Source organism: Chiloscyllium plagiosum, unplaced genomic scaffold (genome assembly GCF_037043375.1).
Source record: "Chiloscyllium plagiosum isolate Xiang-an unplaced genomic scaffold, Cpla_swu_hap1 HiC_scaffold_35, whole genome shotgun sequence".
NCBI lineage: Eukaryota > Metazoa > Chordata > Chondrichthyes > Orectolobiformes > Hemiscylliidae > Chiloscyllium > Chiloscyllium plagiosum.
In genome coordinates, this window is record NW_028270173.1 from 58,928,922 (window position 1) to 58,950,274 (window position 21,353).

General features: G+C 47.3%; 6 non-coding genes across 6 annotated transcripts; all 6 read left to right on the forward strand.

Annotated features, from left to right (window-relative positions):
• The first annotated feature begins 2,053 nt into the window (after window positions 1–2,053).
• On the forward strand, window positions 2,054–2,218 carry LOC148140983 (U1 spliceosomal RNA). Its single transcript, XR_015753183.1, has one exon. It is a non-coding gene; the product is annotated as a U1 spliceosomal RNA (small nuclear RNA).
• A 1,970-nt stretch (window positions 2,219–4,188) lies between these two features.
• On the forward strand, window positions 4,189–4,354 carry LOC148140984 (U1 spliceosomal RNA). The gene has a single exon (XR_015753169.1). It is a non-coding gene; the product is annotated as a U1 spliceosomal RNA (small nuclear RNA).
• Window positions 4,355–9,705: 5,351 nt separating this feature from the next.
• LOC148140985 (U1 spliceosomal RNA) lies at window positions 9,706–9,870 on the forward strand. The gene has a single exon (XR_015753184.1). It is a non-coding gene; the product is annotated as a U1 spliceosomal RNA (small nuclear RNA).
• Window positions 9,871–11,840: 1,970 nt separating this feature from the next.
• On the forward strand, window positions 11,841–12,006 carry LOC148140986 (U1 spliceosomal RNA). Its single transcript, XR_015753170.1, has one exon. It is a non-coding gene; the product is annotated as a U1 spliceosomal RNA (small nuclear RNA).
• Window positions 12,007–17,357: 5,351 nt separating this feature from the next.
• Window positions 17,358–17,522, forward strand: LOC148140987 (U1 spliceosomal RNA). The gene has a single exon (XR_015753185.1). It is a non-coding gene; the product is annotated as a U1 spliceosomal RNA (small nuclear RNA).
• Window positions 17,523–19,492: 1,970 nt separating this feature from the next.
• On the forward strand, window positions 19,493–19,658 carry LOC148140988 (U1 spliceosomal RNA). The gene has a single exon (XR_015753171.1). It is a non-coding gene; the product is annotated as a U1 spliceosomal RNA (small nuclear RNA).
• The last annotated feature ends 1,695 nt before the right edge of the window (window positions 19,659–21,353 follow it).

Here is a 21,353-nt window from a genome sequence, read left to right on the forward strand (position 1 = left end):
GCTCAGTCAATAGGGAAATTACAATATCCAACACTGTCTTTTGTAACAGTTTTCCCGAGGTAGAATGTCAATTAACATCAATTTATGCTAATTACATTCTTACATCAAACCGTTGCTGCCCAACAGCACTCAGAGCTGACCCAGATAACTAGTTAAAAGCCCAGTCCTGAAGAAGGGCTAATGCCCGAAACGTCGATTCTCCTGTTCCCTAGATGCTGCCTGACCTGCTGCGCTTTTCCAGCAACACATATCCATCAGGTATTTATACTAGGCTAGGAGAGAGAAGGTGAGTCATGGCTCCAGAAGCAAAGGTAGCAATAAAGAGGTGATAATGACAGTGCATAGAGAGATTATTGGGAGATTAGGAGCTGTGAATGACCAAGGCTGAAGCCAGTGCTATATGATAAAATATATGGGGGATGGGTGAAGCAGAAGCAAAATGGAAAACAGGGAGAAGAGTAGCAAAGGGGGAAGAGGAGAGGAAAAAGGTGACGAGAGAGTGGGGAGTGAGAGAAAGAGAGACAATCATATATACATATATTTTATCACAAATGCAGGGTACAGAAGCTTAACAAGGAGACCAAAAGACATTAGAGTTTTACTCTTATCAACAAACAAACAAAAGGCATGTCTTATTTGTGCAAGATTGCATTTTCATAGGCTGATAAAGAGGTTTATACTACCCCATTATACTGGGTCAAACTGAAGATCAGGCCGTTCTTCCTGCTCCCAAGGTTTCTGATTCTTGGTGCTAATGTTCTCTCTGGAGTGTGTGAGGGAACCCGTCTGATCTGAGTTGCTTTATTTAACTAGTTGACAGGCAGGAGGCTGGAAGAACACAGCGAGTCAGGCAACATCAGGAGGCGGAGAAGTCAATGTTTCGGGACTAACCCTTCATCAGGGCTAATGCCCGAAACGTCGATTCTCCTGTTCCCTAGATGCTGCCTGACCTGCTGCGCTTTTCCAGCAACACATATCCATCTCTGATCTCCAGCATCTGCAGACCTCACTTTCTCCTAGTATAAATACCTCCCTATTTCTCCCTTTTTTTTTTTAGCTTTGACAAAGGGTCAGTTAGACTCTAAACGTCAGCTCTTTTCTCTCCTTACAGATGCTGCCAGACCTGCTGAGATTTTCCAGCATTTTCTCTTTTGGTTTCAGATTCCAGCATCCGCAGTAATTTGCTTTTATCCATGGTTCTGGGTGGATTCCTCTTCCAAGGGTCTGTGTGGACTTGTTGGGCTGAAGGGTCTGTTTCCACACTGTAGGGAATCTAATCTTGTACTTCAACCATAATAACCACGTGTCATGGTAAAACACGTTTCATTATTAGCATAAGGAAGCAAGTAAATCAAAGACATATGAAAATAATATTTACATTTGAATCACCGGCGACTGTTTTTCGAAACAACAGAGGGTGTTGAAAACGTGGAATGTGCATCCAGAAAAGGTGGTGCTGTCAGTTTAATGTCACATCCAAACAGCGTTGAGAAATATTTCCTTGTTCCTGGCACCTTTAATCTTAACCGTGAGGTCTCCTGAAGTGATTGATTTGCACGGTGGAACACAGAGGGGGGAAGATTGCAAAGCTGCAGTTTCACAAAAGAAGATTTGTTCAATTTGGAGGGATTAGGAAAAAGTGATTTCAAAATATCTTTCAAGTTTCACCAGCAAAGCTTAAAAATTGCTTTTATTCGCGTTCATCTCACTGTAAATAGTGTTTGATAACAGAGTGCTTCCAGTGTATGAGAGATTTCTGGGGCTTTGTTTTGGTGAAAGAGGAGGCAGTGTGAAGGGGGCAGGGCAAGGAAGGGCGGAGCATTTCCGTTTAAGGGCGAAATGCAAATTAGCGCAACTTCTCACGTCGCCCAGTGAGTGTTGTATTCAGTGAAACATGAGTCTTTCCGGATGTTCTGTGATCCAGGTGAGAAATTGCGCTGTTGGATAGACAGGGAACCTCAGGCAGGTGAGTTTTCGATTTTCGAAAACGCAGTTAGTATGAGTGTAAAAGGTATGGGCTGTTATTGGGTTTGAGCGAGTGGGAATATTAAGCATACTTACCTGGCAGGGGAAGATACCATGATCACCAAGGTGGTTCTCCCAGGACGAGGCTATCCCATTGCACTTCGGGTGTGCTGACGCCTGCGATGTCCCCAAATGCGGGATACTCGACTGCAAAATTTGTGGTAGTGGGGGACTGCGTTCGCGCTCTCCCCTGAAATACAAGCCAAAAACAGATCTTTCCATGGATAACGGTAATTTGTGCTTCGTACGGCTTTCTGTATTCAATTCGGTTTCACCCTAATTGACAGATATGCCGCACGTCTAACTTCATCTTGCAATAAACCGCTCTCTTCAAAGCTTTTCATAAAAGGAACAAACCCTTCAAATAACCAAATATCCCCCCCGCATTTGCTCCATTTCCCTCTATTTACTGCCTGCCTATTCCATCCAGTATTGTTCAAAATGCCTGGCAGGGGAGATACCACGATATCTAAGGAGGTCCAGCCAATCTGAGCTATGACCTCATCAGCTGTCCGCAGCCCTGGGCAGGGAGTTCGAAACACAGTCCGGGTGACTGTGAAGAAGGTAGAGGGTCGTACGCTGGTGGATCGCATCCTGTTTATTAAGAAGGTATTGCTGGGATGCTGTGGGTTCGCTGCAGCGGACGTGTACTGCCTGCAGGATTTCCCTGGGGCAGGCTACTTTGATGTGACCTTCAGAAATGTGAAGCAGTGCGAACAGCTCCTGAAGGTCTTCAAGGAGAAGAAAGGGGAGCCGCTGTTCTCCATCTTGTCGGCAACCCCATTGTGTGTGCTTCCTGCACAGAGGAGTCGGGTTGTTACAATCCATATGTACAACCCCTATGGTCCAGCGGCTGATGTCCTGAACTTCCTGGGAAGGTACGTCCAAGTTGAGGGAGAAGCCACCGATGTGATCGACCCCTTTGGGATCTGGACCAGTAAGCGGCAGGTCAGGGGAACTCTGAGGGTCGATGACAATGGGAACATTCTCCACCCACCCTCGAGCTTCGCAATTGGAGGGAGCAGAGGCTACCTGACATATGCAGGGCAGCCGAAAGTGTGCCGAACCTGCGGGAAGTCGGGACATGTGCTGACGGATTGCAAAGTGACCATCTGCAGGAACTGCAAACAGGAGGGTCATCTGACTAAGGACTGTCAGGAAGAAAAGAGCTGCAACCTGTGCGGAGAGGCGGGCCACATGTACAAGACCTGCCCAAGACGGGGGTCCCCACTTACGCACAGATGGCTGGAGATGGCAATGCGAGCCGTGGACCCCCAAAGACCAGTAACGTCCACCTAGACAGCAGGGAAACAGAGTCTGGTGGCACCCAGAAAGAAGAGCAGGCTGGAGTAGAGGAGGCGGCAGCCAGCGGAGAGATACAGCAGCTGATCCTAGCTCTAGCTGGGCAGATGGAAGCAATGGAGGAGGAGGTAATCGAGCAGGCAGAGGAGTGGATACCTGTTAAAAACAGGAAGAGAAAATCCAGCCAGGCCCCCAAAGCCTCCCAGCAAAGGGGAAAAAGACAGCTGCACGAGGGAGGGACGGACAGCTCTTCGGATGGGGAAGACGGGTGCAAAGAACGTCATCACCACCAGAAGAAGAGACAGAGCGCCGTAGATAAAGAGGAGGGCATTTCCTCCCAACCAGGAAACAACAGACCCCCTGAAGTCCACCCTCCACCCAGTGAGAACCAGGGGGTACCCACTGTCCCACAACTACAGGTAACTGAGAGCTGTGATCCTCTGACAGTCCCATTGTCAGACACAGAACTGGATGGTGCGGACCCTTGCCTTGGCTCAATGACTCCAGAGCGGGTAAATGACCCCAGTGAGGAGCTGGATAGCTACCTCAGCCCAGCGAAGGTCCAGCAGTTCGTGCTCACCATGGGGATGCAGACAGCTACCCCAGAGACAGGACAGTCAAATGGACAATGGTAACCCCATAAACTGGGGGTTAAAGAAGTTTCCTTTGCTATCGTATAACAGGGCACCCACTCAGTAGGTGGGTTCCGCTGAAGCCACAGCTAAATAATAAGAGACTGGATGGTTAATAAAAGGAACTGTAAATAGGATAACTGTAAATTCGAGTAATTCAATCTGTTCTTTACGACATGCAATGTATATATTTATGAACGACATGACAAATTGTACAAGTACCAAAGATTTATTTCTATGAATAAAGTATATTTTGAAATATAAAAAAAAGGTTCTCCCAGGACGAGGCTATCCCATTGCACTTCGGGTGTGCTGACGCCTGCGATGTCCCCAAATGCGGGATACTCGACTGCAAAATTTGTGGTCGTGGGGGACTGCGTTCGCGCTCTCCCCTGAAATACAAGCAAAAAACAGATCTTTCAATAGATACCGGTAACTTGTGCTTCGTACGGCTTTCTGTATTCAATTCACTTTCACCCAAATTGACAGATATGCCCACGTCTTACTTCATCTTGCAATAAACCGCTCTCTTCAAAGCTTTTCATAAAAGGAACAAGCCCTTCAAATAACCAAATATCCCTCCCCCCCCCCCCCCCCCCGCATTTGCTCCATTTCCCTCGATTTACTGCCTGCCTATTCCATCCAGTATTGCTCAAAATGCCTCTTTCAACAATTTATTCGATAGATTATATTCAGCTCTGTCCACTGATTCTTCACCACCTGCTCCAGGTTAAAGGAGAGGTAACTGGGAGCAGCGGTCCTGTGACAGCCCCGCTGGTGTTGTTATAAAATGACTGGGGGTGTTACATAAACATTGGGCTGGGGGCGTTGTTATAAAATGATTGGGGCTGTTGTTATAAAATGACCAGGGGAGTTATATGAACACTGGGCTGGGGTTGTTGTTATAAAATGACTGGTGTGTGGTTTATAAACGCTGGGCTGAGGGGGTTGTTACAAAATGACTGGGGTGTGTTTTATAAACACTGGGCTGGGGTGATGTTATAAAATGACTAGAGTATATTATATAAACACTGGGCTGAGGGGGTTGTTTTAAATAACTGGAGTATATTATATAAGCACTGGGCTGAGGGGGTTGTTATAAAATGACTGGGATGTGGTTTATAAACACTGGGCTGGGGAGGTGTTATAAAATGATTGAGGTATGTTATATAAACACTGGGCTGAGGGGGTTATTATAAAATGACTGGGGTGTGTTATATAAATACTGGGCTGGGGTGTTGTTATAAAATGACTGGGAGTGTTACGTAAACACTGGGCTGGGAGGGTTGTTATAAAATGACTGGGTAATGTTATATAAACAGTGGGCTGTGTGGGTTGTTATAAAATGACGGGAATGTTACATAAACACTGGGCTGGAGAGGTTGTTAGAAAATGACTGGGGGTGTTACATAAACACTGGGCTGGGAGGGTTGTTATAAAATGACTGGGGGGTGCTATACAAACACTGGGATTGGGGCTGTTGTTATAAAATGACTGGGATGTAGTTTATAAACACTGGGCTGGGGAGGTGTTATAAAATGATTGTGGTATGTTATATAAACACTGGGCTGAGTGGGTTGTTATAAAATAACTGGTGGGTGTTGTTATAAAATGACTGGGGTGTTACATAAACATTGGGCTGGGGGCGTTGTTATAAAATGACTGGGGCGTTATAAAATCACTGGGCTGGGGGTCCTCCTTCAGGCCCTCAGACCACTGTACACTGGCAGGCTATGCCGTCTGTTCCCCTTTCACAGTCCTAGAGTCAGCTGCACTGCCAGATGGCACATCAGCACAGGCTGCGGAGCTGTTTGTGGTCACTGGGGCTTGCATCATTGCAAAAGGTCACACAGCAAACATTGATACTGACTCTAGATAGGCCTTCAGAGTCGTCCATGATTTTAGCCTATTTTGGAAACAGAGAGGCTTCATCACGTCAGCAGGGGGGCCACTAGAACACACTGCGCTGATCTCTAACCTCCTGGAAGCGGTCCTCTTACCCTCTGCCCTAGCCATTATGAAATGAGCTGCTCATACCTCTGGCACTGACCGTGTCACCCTCGAGAATGCCTCAGCTGACCCAGCAGCCTGGGAGGCTGCACTGACCCCCACCACTCACCCCCTGCCGTCCCCAGAATAGGGAAGGCCCCAGTACTGCCTGACCCTATGGAGACAGTGTGAGATGCCCAACAGGCTTCTCCATCGCAGGAAAAGGAGAGTTGGGCCCCGCATTGGGACCACACAGTCTCCTTCCCTACAGCTGCTCAGACACCCTGATGGCCGCATCATTTGCCCAAGAGCCCACCTACACTCACTGACCCTTGCAGCCCATGGCATTGACCACATGGGCAAGAGGGGCATGATGCACACTTTAACGCAGTCCTGGTATGCACCGAGATAATGAGTTCCTTGGTTTTGCCGACATTGAGAGCTAGGTTGTTCTCAATGCACCATTTTTCAAGGTCTTCCACCTCCCTGTCTGTAGTCTGTTTCGTTGCCATCTGAGATTCAATGACTGTGGTGATGTGATCAGCAAACTTGTAAATGGCATTAGTCTGGTATTTGGCGATGGGTATACAGTGAGTACAGTAGGGGACTGAGTAAGCACCCCTGGAGGGCTCCAGTGTTGAGTGTTAGTGAGGATGAAATATTGTCCCCAGTCTTCACTGATTGTGGCCTGTGGGTCAGGAAAGTGAGGATCCAGTTGCAGAGAGTGGGGCTCAGTCTGAGATCACTAAGTTTAGTAATCAGTCTCGAGGGAAAAACAGTGTTGAAGGCTGAACTATAGTCAATGAGTAGGATTCTTAGGTAGCTGTTCTTGGTGTCAAGATGTTCCAGGGAGGAGTGAAGGGCAAGTGATGTGGCATCTGACGTGGATCTGTTGGTCCGATAGGCAAATTAGAGTGGGTCAAACAGTAGTGGGGAAGCTGGAGTTGATGAATGCAATGACCAGCTTTTCAAAGCACTTCATGACCACCAAAGTTAGGACCACAGGGCAGTAGTCATTGAGACATGCTGCATGAAACTTCTTAGGCACAGGGATGATGTTAGCCCTCTTGAAACAGGCAGGGACAGTATCCTGCTGCAGGGTGAGGTTGAAGATGTCCAAGAAGACCTCTGCCAGTTGGTCTGTGCATGCCCTGAGTGCACGGCCTGGTACTCCATCTGGTCCCAACGCTCTCCTTGGATTCGCACGAAGGAAAACTGATCTGACCTCTGATGCAGTGACTGTTGGGATAGGTTCATTAGGACTTGTCGGAACAGGTGTTACCTCTCCACCGAAATTCTCCTCAAAGCGAGCATAGAAGGTGTTGAGACGATCTGGGAGGGATATGTTATCGTCTGCTATCTTGGCCCTTTTTAAAGAGATTATAGGCTCTTTTGGGATTCTGAAAACAACATTTGCCAATTGAATGACCTGCTGGGAAAACTGGATAACTGAAGTTGGATCAGGCCAGACCAACAGGTCTACACACCTGTTACCCTGATTGATGATATGGAATAGGTTTTAATAGGACAGTGGGAACTGCGGTATGAAGGCAGGAAGCTTGCAGCATTCACTTGGATCAAGTCAGGCAGATATACACGCCATTCAACTTGATTGATTGAATAGGTGTTGGCAGGACAATGCTGCAAGGTTTCGGGTGGAACAGTAGATCTGAGTTTCAGTCGAACTGCAATTGAGACAGTTCGGCTCCTAGGGTCCGCTCAGTCAATAGGGAAATTACAATATCCAACACTGTCTTTTGTAACAGTTTTCCCGAGGTAGAATGTCAATTAACATCAATTTATGCTAATTACATTCTTACATCAAACCGTTGCTGCCCAACAGCACTCAGAGCTGACCCAGATAACTAGTTAAAAGCCCAGTCCTGAAGAAGGGCTAATGCCCGAAACGTCGATTCTCCTGTTCCCTAGATGCTGCCTGACCTGCTGCGCTTTTCCAGCAACACATATCCATCAGGTATTTATACTAGGCTAGGAGAGAGAAGGTGAGTCATGGCTCCAGAAGCAAAGGTAGCAATAAAGAGGTGATAATGACAGTGCATAGAGAGATTATTGGGAGATTAGGAGCTGTGAATGACCAAGGCTGAAGCCAGTGCTATATGATAAAATATATGGGGGATGGGTGAAGCAGAAGCAAAATGGAAAACAGGGAGAAGAGTAGCAAAGGGGGAAGAGGAGAGGAAAAAGGTGACGAGAGAGTGGGGAGTGAGAGAAAGAGAGACAATCATATATACATATATTTTATCACAAATGCAGGGTACAGAAGCTTAACAAGGAGACCAAAAGACATTAGAGTTTTACTCTTATCAACAAACAAACAAAAGGCATGTCTTATTTGTGCAAGATTGCATTTTCATAGGCTGATAAAGAGGTTTATACTACCCCATTATACTGGGTCAAACTGAAGATCAGGCCGTTCTTCCTGCTCCCAAGGTTTCTGATTCTTGGTGCTAATGTTCTCTCTGGAGTGTGTGAGGGAACCCGTCTGATCTGAGTTGCTTTATTTGACAGGAGGCTGGAAGTACACAGCAAGCCAGGCAGCATCAGGAGGTGGAGAAGTCAATGTTTCGGGACTAACCCTTCATCAGGGCTAATGCCCGAAACGTCGATTCTCCTGTTCCCTAGATGCTGCCTGACCTGCTGCGCTTTTCCAGCAACACATATCCATCTCTGATCTCCAGCATCTGCAGACCTCACTTTCTCCTAGTATAAATACCTCCCTATTTCTCCCTTTTTTTTTTAGCTTTGACAAAGGGTCAGTTAGACTCTAAACGTCAGCTCTTTTCTCTCCTTACAGATGCTGCCAGACCTGCTGAGATTTTCCAGCATTTTCTCTTTTGGTTTCAGATTCCAGCATCCGCAGTAATTTGCTTTTATCCATGGTTCTGGGTGGATTCCTCTTCCAAGGGTCTGTGTGGACTTGTTGGGCTGAAGGGTCTGTTTCCACACTGTAGGGAATCTAATCTTGTACTTCAACCATAATAACCACGTGTCATGGTAAAACACGTTTCATTATTAGCATAAGGAAGCAAGTAAATCAAAGACATATGAAAATAATATTTACATTTGAATCACCGGCGACTGTTTTTCGAAACAACAGAGGGTGTTGAAAACGTGGAATGTGCATCCAGAAAAGGTGGTGCTGTCAGTTTAATGTCACATCCAAACAGCGTTGAGAAATATTTCCTTGTTCCTGGCACCTTTAATCTTAACCGTGAGGTCTCCTGAAGTGATTGATTTGCACGGTGGAACACAGAGGGGGGAAGATTGCAAAGCTGCAGTTTCACAAAAGAAGATTTGTTCAATTTGTAGGGATTAGGAAAAAGTGATTTCAAAATATCTTTCAAGTTTCACCAGCAAAGCTTAAAAATTGCTTTTATTCGCGTTCATCTCACTGTAAATAGTGTTTGATAACAGAGTGCTTCCAGTGTATGAGAGATTTCTGGGGCTTTGTTTTGGTGAAAGAGGAGGCAGTGTGAAGGGGGCAGGGCAAGGAAGGGCGGAGCATTTCCGTTTAAGGGCGAAATGCAAATTAGCGCAACTTCTCACGTCGCCCAGTGAGTGTTGTATTCAGTGAAACATGAGTCTTTCCGGATGTTCTGTGATCCAGGTGAGAAATTGCGCTGTTGGATAGACAGGGAACCTCAGGCAGGTGAGTTTTCGATTTTCGAAAACGCAGTTAGTATGAGTGTAAAAGGTATGGGCTGTTATTGGGTTTGAGCGAGTGGGAATATTAAGCATACTTACCTGGCAGGGGAAGATACCATGATCACCAAGGTGGTTCTCCCAGGACGAGGCTATCCCATTGCACTTCGGGTGTGCTGACGCCTGCGATGTCCCCAAATGCGGGATACTCGACTGCAAAATTTGTGGTAGTGGGGGACTGCGTTCGCGCTCTCCCCTGAAATACAAGCCAAAAACAGATCTTTCCATGGATAACGGTAATTTGTGCTTCGTACGGCTTTCTGTATTCAATTCGGTTTCACCCTAATTGACAGATATGCCGCACGTCTAACTTCATCTTGCAATAAACCGCTCTCTTCAAAGCTTTTCATAAAAGGAACAAACCCTTCAAATAACCAAATATCCCCCCCGCATTTGCTCCATTTCCCTCTATTTACTGCCTGCCTATTCCATCCAGTATTGTTCAAAATGCCTGGCAGGGGAGATACCACGATATCTAAGGAGGTCCAGCCAATCTGAGCTATGACCTCATCAGCTGTCCGCAGCCCTGGGCAGGGAGTTCGAAACACAGTCCGGGTGACTGTGAAGAAGGTAGAGGGTCGTACGCTGGTGGATCGCATCCTGTTTATTAAGAAGGTATTGCTGGGATGCTGTGGGTTCGCTGCAGCGGACGTGTACTGCCTGCAGGATTTCCCTGGGGCAGGCTACTTTGATGTGACCTTCAGAAATGTGAAGCAGTGCGAACAGCTCCTGAAGGTCTTCAAGGAGAAGAAAGGGGAGCCGCTGTTCTCCATCTTGTCGGCAACCCCATTGTGTGTGCTTCCTGCACAGAGGAGTCGGGTTGTTACAATCCATATGTACAACCCCTATGGTCCAGCGGCTGATGTCCTGAACTTCCTGGGAAGGTACGTCCAAGTTGAGGGAGAAGCCACCGATGTGATCGACCCCTTTGGGATCTGGACCAGTAAGCGGCAGGTCAGGGGAACTCTGAGGGTCGATGACAATGGGAACATTCTCCACCCACCCTCGAGCTTCGCAATTGGAGGGAGCAGAGGCTACCTGACATATGCAGGGCAGCCGAAAGTGTGCCGAACCTGCGGGAAGTCGGGACATGTGCTGACGGATTGCAAAGTGACCATCTGCAGGAACTGCAAACAGGAGGGTCATCTGACTAAGGACTGTCAGGAAGAAAAGAGCTGCAACCTGTGCGGAGAGGCGGGCCACATGTACAAGACCTGCCCAAGACGGGGGTCCCCACTTACGCACAGATGGCTGGAGATGGCAATGCGAGCCGTGGACCCCCAAAGACCAGTAACGTCCACCTAGACAGCAGGGAAACAGAGTCTGGTGGCACCCAGAAAGAAGAGCAGGCTGGAGTAGAGGAGGCGGCAGCCAGCGGAGAGATACAGCAGCTGATCCTAGCTCTAGCTGGGCAGATGGAAGCAATGGAGGAGGAGGTAATCGAGCAGGCAGAGGAGTGGATACCTGTTAAAAACAGGAAGAGAAAATCCAGCCAGGCCCCCAAAGCCTCCCAGCAAAGGGGAAAAAGACAGCTGCACGAGGGAGGGACGGACAGCTCTTCGGATGGGGAAGACGGGTGCAAAGAACGTCATCACCACCAGAAGAAGAGACAGAGCGCCGTAGATAAAGAGGAGGGCATTTCCTCCCAACCAGGAAACAACAGACCCCCTGAAGTCCACCCTCCACCCAGTGAGAACCAGGGGGTACCCACTGTCCCACAACTACAGGTAACTGAGAGCTGTGATCCTCTGACAGTCCCATTGTCAGACACAGAACTGGATGGTGCGGACCCTTGCCTTGGCTCAATGACTCCAGAGCGGGTAAATGACCCCAGTGAGGAGCTGGATAGCTACCTCAGCCCAGCGAAGGTCCAGCAGTTCGTGCTCACCATGGGGATGCAGACAGCTACCCCAGAGACAGGACAGTCAAATGGACAATGGTAACCCCATAAACTGGGGGTTAAAGAAGTTTCCTTTGCTATCGTATAACAGGGCACCCACTCAGTAGGTGGGTTCCGCTGAAGCCACAGCTAAATAATAAGAGACTGGATGGTTAATAAAAGGAACTGTAAATAGGATAACTGTAAATTCGAGTAATTCAATCTGTTCTTTACGACATGCAATGTATATATTTATGAACGACATGACAAATTGTACAAGTACCAAAGATTTATTTCTATGAATAAAGTATATTTTGAAATATAAAAAAAAGGTTCTCCCAGGACGAGGCTATCCCATTGCACTTCGGGTGTGCTGACGCCTGCGATGTCCCCAAATGCGGGATACTCGACTGCAAAATTTGTGGTCGTGGGGGACTGCGTTCGCGCTCTCCCCTGAAATACAAGCAAAAAACAGATCTTTCAATAGATACCGGTAACTTGTGCTTCGTACGGCTTTCTGTATTCAATTCACTTTCACCCAAATTGACAGATATGCCCACGTCTTACTTCATCTTGCAATAAACCGCTCTCTTCAAAGCTTTTCATAAAAGGAACAAGCCCTTCAAATAACCAAATATCCCTCCCCCCCCCCCCCCCCCCGCATTTGCTCCATTTCCCTCGATTTACTGCCTGCCTATTCCATCCAGTATTGCTCAAAATGCCTCTTTCAACAATTTATTCGATAGATTATATTCAGCTCTGTCCACTGATTCTTCACCACCTGCTCCAGGTTAAAGGAGAGGTAACTGGGAGCAGCGGTCCTGTGACAGCCCCGCTGGTGTTGTTATAAAATGACTGGGGGTGTTACATAAACATTGGGCTGGGGGCGTTGTTATAAAATGATTGGGGCTGTTGTTATAAAATGACCAGGGGAGTTATATGAACACTGGGCTGGGGTTGTTGTTATAAAATGACTGGTGTGTGGTTTATAAACGCTGGGCTGAGGGGGTTGTTACAAAATGACTGGGGTGTGTTTTATAAACACTGGGCTGGGGTGATGTTATAAAATGACTAGAGTATATTATATAAACACTGGGCTGAGGGGGTTGTTTTAAATAACTGGAGTATATTATATAAGCACTGGGCTGAGGGGGTTGTTATAAAATGACTGGGATGTGGTTTATAAACACTGGGCTGGGGAGGTGTTATAAAATGATTGAGGTATGTTATATAAACACTGGGCTGAGGGGGTTATTATAAAATGACTGGGGTGTGTTATATAAATACTGGGCTGGGGTGTTGTTATAAAATGACTGGGAGTGTTACGTAAACACTGGGCTGGGAGGGTTGTTATAAAATGACTGGGTAATGTTATATAAACAGTGGGCTGTGTGGGTTGTTATAAAATGACGGGAATGTTACATAAACACTGGGCTGGAGAGGTTGTTAGAAAATGACTGGGGGTGTTACATAAACACTGGGCTGGGAGGGTTGTTATAAAATGACTGGGGGGTGCTATACAAACACTGGGATTGGGGCTGTTGTTATAAAATGACTGGGATGTAGTTTATAAACACTGGGCTGGGGAGGTGTTATAAAATGATTGTGGTATGTTATATAAACACTGGGCTGAGTGGGTTGTTATAAAATAACTGGTGGGTGTTGTTATAAAATGACTGGGGTGTTACATAAACATTGGGCTGGGGGCGTTGTTATAAAATGACTGGGGCGTTATAAAATCACTGGGCTGGGGGTCCTCCTTCAGGCCCTCAGACCACTGTACACTGGCAGGCTATGCCGTCTGTTCCCCTTTCACAGTCCTAGAGTCAGCTGCACTGCCAGATGGCACATCAGCACAGGCTGCGGAGCTGTTTGTGGTCACTGGGGCTTGCATCATTGCAAAAGGTCACACAGCAAACATTGATACTGACTCTAGATAGGCCTTCAGAGTCGTCCATGATTTTAGCCTATTTTGGAAACAGAGAGGCTTCATCACGTCAGCAGGGGGGCCACTAGAACACACTGCGCTGATCTCTAACCTCCTGGAAGCGGTCCTCTTACCCTCTGCCCTAGCCATTATGAAATGAGCTGCTCATACCTCTGGCACTGACCGTGTCACCCTCGAGAATGCCTCAGCTGACCCAGCAGCCTGGGAGGCTGCACTGACCCCCACCACTCACCCCCTGCCGTCCCCAGAATAGGGAAGGCCCCAGTACTGCCTGACCCTATGGAGACAGTGTGAGATGCCCAACAGGCTTCTCCATCGCAGGAAAAGGAGAGTTGGGCCCCGCATTGGGACCACACAGTCTCCTTCCCTACAGCTGCTCAGACACCCTGATGGCCGCATCATTTGCCCAAGAGCCCACCTACACTCACTGACCCTTGCAGCCCATGGCATTGACCACATGGGCAAGAGGGGCATGATGCACACTTTAACGCAGTCCTGGTATGCACCGAGATAATGAGTTCCTTGGTTTTGCCGACATTGAGAGCTAGGTTGTTCTCAATGCACCATTTTTCAAGGTCTTCCACCTCCCTGTCTGTAGTCTGTTTCGTTGCCATCTGAGATTCAATGACTGTGGTGATGTGATCAGCAAACTTGTAAATGGCATTAGTCTGGTATTTGGCGATGGGTATACAGTGAGTACAGTAGGGGACTGAGTAAGCACCCCTGGAGGGCTCCAGTGTTGAGTGTTAGTGAGGATGAAATATTGTCCCCAGTCTTCACTGATTGTGGCCTGTGGGTCAGGAAAGTGAGGATCCAGTTGCAGAGAGTGGGGCTCAGTCTGAGATCACTAAGTTTAGTAATCAGTCTCGAGGGAAAAACAGTGTTGAAGGCTGAACTATAGTCAATGAGTAGGATTCTTAGGTAGCTGTTCTTGGTGTCAAGATGTTCCAGGGAGGAGTGAAGGGCAAGTGATGTGGCATCTGACGTGGATCTGTTGGTCCGATAGGCAAATTAGAGTGGGTCAAACAGTAGTGGGGAAGCTGGAGTTGATGAATGCAATGACCAGCTTTTCAAAGCACTTCATGACCACCAAAGTTAGGACCACAGGGCAGTAGTCATTGAGACATGCTGCATGAAACTTCTTAGGCACAGGGATGATGTTAGCCCTCTTGAAACAGGCAGGGACAGTATCCTGCTGCAGGGTGAGGTTGAAGATGTCCAAGAAGACCTCTGCCAGTTGGTCTGTGCATGCCCTGAGTGCACGGCCTGGTACTCCATCTGGTCCCAACGCTCTCCTTGGATTCGCACGAAGGAAAACTGATCTGACCTCTGATGCAGTGACTGTTGGGATAGGTTCATTAGGACTTGTCGGAACAGGTGTTACCTCTCCACCGAAATTCTCCTCAAAGCGAGCATAGAAGGTGTTGAGACGATCTGGGAGGGATATGTTATCGTCTGCTATCTTGGCCCTTTTTAAAGAGATTATAGGCTCTTTTGGGATTCTGAAAACAACATTTGCCAATTGAATGACCTGCTGGGAAAACTGGATAACTGAAGTTGGATCAGGCCAGACCAACAGGTCTACACACCTGTTACCCTGATTGATGATATGGAATAGGTTTTAATAGGACAGTGGGAACTGCGGTATGAAGGCAGGAAGCTTGCAGCATTCACTTGGATCAAGTCAGGCAGATATACACGCCATTCAACTTGATTGATTGAATAGGTGTTGGCAGGACAATGCTGCAAGGTTTCGGGTGGAACAGTAGATCTGAGTTTCAGTCGAACTGCAATTGAGACAGTTCGGCTCCTAGGGTCCGCTCAGTCAATAGGGAAATTACAATATCCAACACTGTCTTTTGTAACAGTTTTCCCGAGGTAGAATGTCAATTAACATCAATTTATGCTAATTACATTCTTACATCAAACCGTTGCTGCCCAACAGCACTCAGAGCTGACCCAGATAACTAGTTAAAAGCCCAGTCCTGAAGAAGGGCTAATGCCCGAAACGTCGATTCTCCTGTTCCCTAGATGCTGCCTGACCTGCTGCGCTTTTCCAGCAACACATATCCATCAGGTATTTATACTAGGCTAGGAGAGAGAAGGTGAGTCATGGCTCCAGAAGCAAAGGTAGCAATAAAGAGGTGATAATGACAGTGCATAGAGAGATTATTGGGAGATTAGGAGCTGTGAATGACCAAGGCTGAAGCCAGTGCTATATGATAAAATATATGGGGGATGGGTGAAGCAGAAGCAAAATGGAAAACAGGGAGAAGAGTAGCAAAGGGGGAAGAGGAGAGGAAAAAGGTGACGAGAGAGTGGGGAGTGAGAGAAAGAGAGACAATCATATATACATATATTTTATCACAAATGCAGGGTACAGAAGCTTAACAAGGAGACCAAAAGACATTAGAGTTTTACTCTTATCAACAAACAAACAAAAGGCATGTCTTATTTGTGCAAGATTGCATTTTCATAGGCTGATAAAGAGGTTTATACTACCCCATTATACTGGGTCAAACTGAAGATCAGGCCGTTCTTCCTGCTCCCAAGGTTTCTGATTCTTGGTGCTAATGTTCTCTCTGGAGTGTGTGAGGGAACCCGTCTGATCTGAGTTGCTTTATTTGACAGGAGGCTGGAAGTACACAGCAAGCCAGGCAGCATCAGGAGGTGGAGAAGTCAATGTTTCGGGACTAACCCTTCATCAGGGCTAATGCCCGAAACGTCGATTCTCCTGTTCCCTAGATGCTGCCTGACCTGCTGCGCTTTTCCAGCAACACATATCCATCTCTGATCTCCAGCATCTGCAGACCTCACTTTCTCCTAGTATAAATACCTCCCTATTTCTCCCTTTTTTTTTTAGCTTTGACAAAGGGTCAGTTAGACTCTAAACGTCAGCTCTTTTCTCTCCTTACAGATGCTGCCAGACCTGCTGAGATTTTCCAGCATTTTCTCTTTTGGTTTCAGATTCCAGCATCCGCAGTAATTTGCTTTTATCCATGGTTCTGGGTGGATTCCTCTTCCAAGGGTCTGTGTGGACTTGTTGGGCTGAAGGGTCTGTTTCCACACTGTAGGGAATCTAATCTTGTACTTCAACCATAATAACCACGTGTCATGGTAAAACACGTTTCATTATTAGCATAAGGAAGCAAGTAAATCAAAGACATATGAAAATAATATTTACATTTGAATCACCGGCGACTGTTTTTCGAAACAACAGAGGGTGTTGAAAACGTGGAATGTGCATCCAGAAAAGGTGGTGCTGTCAGTTTAATGTCACATCCAAACAGCGTTGAGAAATATTTCCTTGTTCCTGGCACCTTTAATCTTAACCGTGAGGTCTCCTGAAGTGATTGATTTGCACGGTGGAACACAGAGGGGGGAAGATTGCAAAGCTGCAGTTTCACAAAAGAAGATTTGTTCAATTTGGAGGGATTAGGAAAAAGTGATTTCAAAATATCTTTCAAGTTTCACCAGCAAAGCTTAAAAATTGCTTTTATTCGCGTTCATCTCACTGTAAATAGTGTTTGATAACAGAGTGCTTCCAGTGTATGAGAGATTTCTGGGGCTTTGTTTTGGTGAAAGAGGAGGCAGTGTGAAGGGGGCAGGGCAAGGAAGGGCGGAGCATTTCCGTTTAAGGGCGAAATGCAAATTAGCGCAACTTCTCACGTCGCCCAGTGAGTGTTGTATTCAGTGAAACATGAGTCTTTCCGGATGTTCTGTGATCCAGGTGAGAAATTGCGCTGTTGGATAGACAGGGAACCTCAGGCAGGTGAGTTTTCGATTTTCGAAAACGCAGTTAGTATGAGTGTAAAAGGTATGGGCTGTTATTGGGTTTGAGCGAGTGGGAGTATTAAGCATACTTACCTGGCAGGGGAAGATACCATGATCACCAAGGTGGTTCTCCCAGGACGAGGCTATCCCATTGCACTTCGGGTGTGCTGACGCCTGCGATGTCCCCAAATGCGGGATACTCGACTGCAAAATTTGTGGTAGTGGGGGACTGCGTTCGCGCTCTCCCCTGAAATACAAGCCAAAAACAGATCTTTCCATAGATAACGGTAACTTGTGCTTCGTACGGCTTTCTATATTCAATTCGGTTTCACCCTAATTGACAGATATGCCGCACGTCTAACTTCATCTTGCAATAAACCGCTCTCTTCAAAGCTTTTCATAAAAGGAACAAACCCTTCAAATAACCAAATATCCCCCCCGCATTTGCTCCATTTCCCTCTATTTACTGCCTGCCTATTCCATCCAGTATTGTTCAAAATGCCTGGCAGGGGAGATACCACGATATCTAAGGAGGTCCAGCCAATCTGAGCTATGACCTCATCAGCTGTCCGCAGCCCTGGGCAGGGAGTTCGAAACACAGTCCGGGTGACTGTGAAGAAGGTAGAGGGTCGTACGCTGGTGGATCGCATCCTGTTTATTAAGAAGGTATTGCTGGGATGCTGTGGGTTCGCTGCAGCGGACGTGTACTGCCTGCAGGATTTCCCTGGGGCAGGCTACTTTGATGTGACCTTCAGAAATGTGAAGCAGTGCGAACAGCTCCTGAAGGTCTTCAAGGAGAAGAAAGGGGAGCCGCTGTTCTCCATCTTGTCGGCAACCCCATTGTGTGTGCTTCCTGCACAGAGGAGTCGGGTTGTTACAATCCATATGTACAACCTCTATGGTCCAGCGGCTGATGTCCTGAACTTCCTGGGAAGGTACGTCCAAGTTGAGGGAGAAGCCACCGATGTGATCGACCCCTTTGGGATCTGGACCAGTAAGCGGCAGGTCAGGGGAACTCTGAGGGTCGATGACAATGGGAACATTCTCCACCCACCCTCGAGCTTCGCAATTGGAGGGAGCAGAGGCTACCTGACATATGCAGGGCAGCCGAAAGTGTGCCGAACCTGCGGGAAGTCGGGACATGTGCTGACGGATTGCAAAGTGACCATCTGCAGGAACTGCAAACAGGAGGGTCACCTGACTAAGGACTGTCAGGAAGAAAAGAGCTGCAACCTGTGCGGAGAGGCGGGCCACATGTACAAGACCTGCCCAAGACGGGGGTCCCCACTTACGCACAGATGGCTGGAGATGGCAATGCGAGCCGTGGACCCCCAAAGACCAGTAACGTCCACCTAGACAGCAGGGAAACAGAGTCTGGTGGCACCCAGAAAGAAGAGCAGGCTGGAGTAGAGGAGGCGGCAGCCAGCGGAGAGATACAGCAGCTGATCCTAGCTCTAGCTGGGCAGATGGAAGCAGTGGAGGAGGAGGTAATCGAGCAGGCAGAGGAGTGGATACCTGTTAAAAACAGGAAGAGAAAATCCAGCCAGGCCCCCAAAGCCTCCCAGCAAAGGGGAAAAAGACAGCTGCACGAGGGAGGGACGGACAGCTCTTCGGATGGGGAAGACGGGTGCAAAGAACGTCATCACCACCAGAAGAAGAGACAGAGCGCCGTAGATAAAGAGGAGGGCATTTCCTCCCAACCAGGAAACAACAGACCCCCTGAAGTCCACCCTCCACCCAGTGAGAACCAGGGGGTACCCACTGTCCCACAACTACAGGTAACTAAGAGCTGTGATCCTCTGACAGTCCCATTGTCAGACACAGAACTGGATGGTGCGGACCCTTGCCTTGGCTCAATGACTCCAGAGCGGGTAAATGACCCCAGTGAGGAGCTGGATAGCTACCTCAGCCCAGCGAAGGTCCAGCAGTTCGTGCTCACCATGGGGATGCAGACAGCTACCCCAGAGACAGGACAGTCAAATGGACAATGGTAACCCCATAAACTGGGGGTTAAAGAAGTTTCCTTTGCTATCGTATAACAGGGCACCCACTCAGTAGGTGGGTTCCGCTGAAGCCACAGCTAAATAATAAGAGACTGGATGGTTAATAAAAGGAACTGTAAATAGGATAACTGTAAATTCGAGTAATTCAATCTGTTCTTTACGACATGCAATGTATATATTTATGAACGACATGACAAATTGTACAAGTACCAAAGATTTATTTCTATGAATAAAGTATATTTTGAAATATAAAAAAAAGGTTCTCCCAGGACGAGGCTATCCCATTGCACTTCGGGTGTGCTGACGCCTGCGATGTCCCCAAATGCGGGATACTCGACTGCAAAATTTGTGGTCGTGGGGGACTGCGTTCGCGCTCTCCCCTGAAATACAAGCAAAAAACAGATCTTTCAATAGATACCGGTAACTTGTGCTTCGTACGGCTTTCTGTATTCAATTCACTTTCACCCAAATTGACAGATATGCCCACGTCTTACTTCATCTTGCAATAAACCGCTCTCTTCAAAGCTTTTCATAAAAGGAACAAGCCCTTCAAATAACCAAATATCCCTCCCCCCCCCCCCCGCATTTGCTCCATTTCCCTCGATTTACTGCCTGCCTATTCCATCCAGTATTGCTCAAAATGCCTCTTTCAACAATTTATTCGATAGATTATATTCAGCTCTGTCCACTGATTCTTCACCACCTGCTCCAGGTTAAAGGAGAGGTAACTGGGAGCAGCGGTCCTGTGACAGCCCCGCTGGTGTTGTTATAAAATGACTGGGGGTGTTACATAAACATTGGGCTGGGGGCGTTGTTATAAAATGATTGGGGCTGTTGTTATAAAATGACCAGGGGAGTTATATGAACACTGGGCTGGGGTTGTTGTTATAAAATGACTGGTGTGTGGTTTATAAACGCTGGGCTGAGGGGGTTGTTACAAAATGACTGGGGTGTGTTTTATAAACACTGGGCTGGGGTGATGTTATAAAATGACTAGAGTATATTATATAAACACTGGGCTGAGGGGGTTGTTTTAAATAACTGGAGTATATTATATAAACACTGGGCTGAGGGGGTTGTTATAAAATGACTGGGATGTGGTTTATAAACACTGGGCTGGGGAGGTGTTATAAAATGATTGAGGTATGTTATATAAACACTGGGCTGAGGGGGTTATTATAAAATGACTGGGGTGTGTTATATAAATACTGGGCTGGGGTGTTGTTATAAAATGACTGGGAGTGTTACGTAAACACTGGGCTGGGAGGGTTGTTATAAAATGACTGGGTAATGTTATATAAACAGTGGGCTGTGTGGGTTGTTATAAAATGACGGGAATGTTACATAAACACTGGGCTGGAGAGGTTGTTAGAAAATGACTGGGGGTGTTACATAAACACTGGGCTGGGAGGGTTGTTATAAAATGACTGGGGGGTGCTATACAAACACTGGGATTGGGGCTGTTGTTATAAAATGACTGGGATGTAGTTTATAAACACTGGGCTGGGGAGGTGTTATAAAATGATTGTGGTATGTTATATAAACACTGGGCTGAGTGGGTTGTTATAAAATAACTGGTGGGTGTTGTTATAAAATGACTGGGGTGTTACATAAACATTGGGCTGGGGGCGTTGTTATAAAATGACTGGGGCGTTATAAAATCACTGGGCTGGGGGTCCTCCGTCAGGCCCTCAGACCACTGTACACTGGCAGGCTATGCCGTCTGTTCCCCTTTCACAGTCCTAGAGTCAGCTGCACTGCCAGATGGCACATCAGCACAGGCTGCGGAGCTGTTTGTGGTCACTGGGGCTTGCATCATTGCAAAAGGTCACACAGCAAACATTGATACTGACTCTAGATAGGCCTTCAGAGTCGTCCATGATTTTAGCCTATTTTGGAAACAGAGAGGCTTCATCACGTCAGCAGGGGGGCCACTACAACACACTGCGCTGATCTCTAACCTCCTGGAAGCGGTCCTCTTACCCTCCGCCCTAGCCATTATGAAATGAGCTGCTCATACCTCTGGCACTGACCGTGTCACCCTCGAGAATGCCTCAGCTGACCCAGCAGCCTGGGAG